The sequence below is a fragment of the Gavialis gangeticus genome, unplaced genomic scaffold, assembly GCF_001723915.1.
Source record: "Gavialis gangeticus isolate Ggan-Ray unplaced genomic scaffold, GavGan_comp1, whole genome shotgun sequence".
Taxonomy (NCBI): Eukaryota; Metazoa; Chordata; order Crocodylia; family Gavialidae; genus Gavialis; species Gavialis gangeticus.
In genome coordinates, this window is record NW_017729025.1 from 103,229,174 (window position 1) to 103,232,183 (window position 3,010).

A 3,010-nucleotide genomic window follows, 5' to 3' on the forward strand; every position below is an offset into this window, starting at 1 on the left:
CACACCCCATCCCATACCCCGTCACACCCCCCACACAATATATAAGAGTACGACTCTACTTAGCACTATTACGCAATCGCCTCTGGATACATTATGCAAACACACATAAATCAGGGCAAAAATATTTAAAAAAATAAAATTAAAATAAGTTATACTAGATGTTTGATTTTTTAAGTATATGATTTGGGTTTTTTTTTTTCCAGTTTCAAGATGGGAACCCCTCCTGCCCCTTCCTAAAGGATTACTTCTGGGAAAAAGGGAAGGACTTCCAGTAGCAAAGGTCAGGGGTTATGGGTGGGATTTCCAGTCCCAAAATGGTGATCAGAGGGTGGGTGTAACAGAGCACAGGGTGCTCCATTGAGTCGGGAGGGGGAGGGGGGGGGGTCCCAAACAATTTAGCAGCTTAAATTAAAGGGTTGAGATCTGGATCTTGATTCAACATTCTATGGTAAGTCACTATTAATGGTGTAAGGGCAATAAAATGTGCTTTTTCATTGCTAAGGAACTTTTTAACAATATTCTGGGCTACCTGGACTTTCTTAAGTGTTAAAGTCTATTGCTGGATATCACTGCAGTCCAGCTGAGCCCTGTTTTCCTAACTGTGTTAATATGGTAGAGCTAGATTTCTTTGGCACATAAAAGCCTTGCTTTTCCAGTGACTAATACCACTACATAATTAAAGTGTCCCAAAAACCAACCTTTTCAAAACAAAGTAATATGGACTTGTTCACTCTGATTTGTACACAGGAAGAAGACATGAGGTTTAAAACAATTAAGACCAATACACTTGTTCTTATACTTTATTTTTGTCCTATTAACACTGGATAAATTCCAGTTAGCCCAAATCTCCCTGCCCCTCTGCTGGGACTGAAAGGCAGCATTCTGCAGCATTGTTTAGGTCTTTCACTGTCAGATGCTCTTCTCCAGCCACTTCTGCCCACAAAGAAAAGCCCTTCTTTTCCTATACCTGAGATTCTTTAATGGTTTAGTATCCCTTTTGTTCCGAAGAAGAATCAGCCTTGTGAGCCTGGTTACAGCCAGGCATTCTTCAATTAACAATCCCCCACATTGCTGTCTTGAGAATACTTTATCTTGATGATGTAGGTTTTGTTTGTTCATTTCTGTTCCTGTCTGTTGTCCTATAATAGCTTCCTTTAACTTAATTCCATGAAGGTAGAATAATCCCAGAAAGGTGAAGTAAAGTGTATTTTTAATCTTAAGAATATTCTTAAAAATAATACATAAAACTCTTTTATTTTCCACAACCTTTTAGAGACTGTTTATCATGTAAGACTCACGTAACTTTGACATTGTTAAGTTAAAAATAAGAATATACAAAAAGAATGATTATCTCTGATACTAAAAGCACTTTAGATTATTTACACTGAAAGGAGTTCAGAAATCTAATTCACTTTTCACTTGCTAAGAAAAAGAAAATATATTAGTTAATTTCCTTGTTTGTTCCTTGTCATTTTCACTTTTTCTCTGATTATTGGGCACCAGTTTGATGCTAGAATAATAGGGTAATACATATTTATATTCAAAACAGTTGCTTTTATAGCACTTACACTATAAAATACATTAAAGTGTTCAGTGTTGCAAATATGCTATAGCTATCAGTGAAAAGCAGATACAAACTAGTTGCTCACAAGGATTCCCCAGATGGGGCTTTATTTTCACTGTGGTGCAAACACACATAACAGTTGAATCATTCCGAGAATGTTACTGCACTGGTTCACAATTGTCATGGTCCAGAGATGTTCACATACACTAGCAAAGGTCCTAAATGATCACTTTTCATGCATGGCAGTACTGTTAAACCATGGGCTGGGAATGCATATCCAACCCAGCATGCATTCATGGTGAGTGTCTGCAGTTTCCCCAAGATTTCCCTGGCAGAGGAGGGAGACTCTGATGGCTAGCTGAAGTGGGGATCTGTGGAGCCCTGCTTCCTGGGACCTGGGGACTCCAGGGGGCGCGACAAGTTCTCTACTTCAGGCTACAGCTTTAAAAAGACTTTCCCTAGAAAGTGGCTTAAATAATTTCAATTCACCCAACCCCCGCTGGGAGTTTGATGGGTGGACCTCTAATAGTAAACACCCATCAATTGCCGTGTAAGGGAAAACTGAATCAACGCACAATGATATTGGAGTGCCTTAATATCACTAAATAACTGTCAGTTCCATACTTGGTCAATGTGAATTGGACCATTAATTACTAATTGTTCCTCTCCCAGAAGCAGGGGCACCATCCCCACCCACTGGAGCAATGAGCAGTACTAGAGCAGCCAGTTGCCTTTTGAGGGACAGACAGAGATTAGGAGCCCTGCAGTGTGAAATGCCTGGAGGATGGACAGGACACTAGTCATGGAAAGCACAGTCAGCACACATATCACTGAACTATTTCATGGAGAACTCAAAATAACACCTGATTATAAAGGAATACTTTTGAAATGTTCCAGAAAGTTTAAACCATTATAAACTCACTGGTATGTCTGGGCACTTTGGTTTAAACCACATTTAAAATGGTCTTTAAGTGTTGGGTGTGTCCACTGTCTCAGAATTATACAGTGAACAATAGTCATAAGTTTACTCAGTCGGAATACTTCTAAACAATGTCACAGTCTTGTTTGTGTGGAAACAACACTACACATACAACATATTAGGCCTGGTTGAATAGGGAAGTATTTGATTCGGATTCGGCCAATTCAGAGGACAGTGATTTGATTCAGTAATTCAAATCACTGCCCCATTTGATTTAGCCATATGAGAATTGGAGATTTGGTGCTGATTCGCAGATTCAGATGGGCCAGGGACAGGCAGGCACAGCCGGGCAGCTGTAGGGTCTCTCACGGCTCCTCTGGCTATGTCTGCCTCTGCCCCAGTGGGGGGAGCTGTGGGAGAAGGCCCCATAGCTGCCCTGCCTGGACCCATCCCTCACCTGGCCCCAGCCTACTGGCACTAAAAAAAAAAACAGCTTGCCCAGGATCGAGGTAAGGCTGACTGGCCTG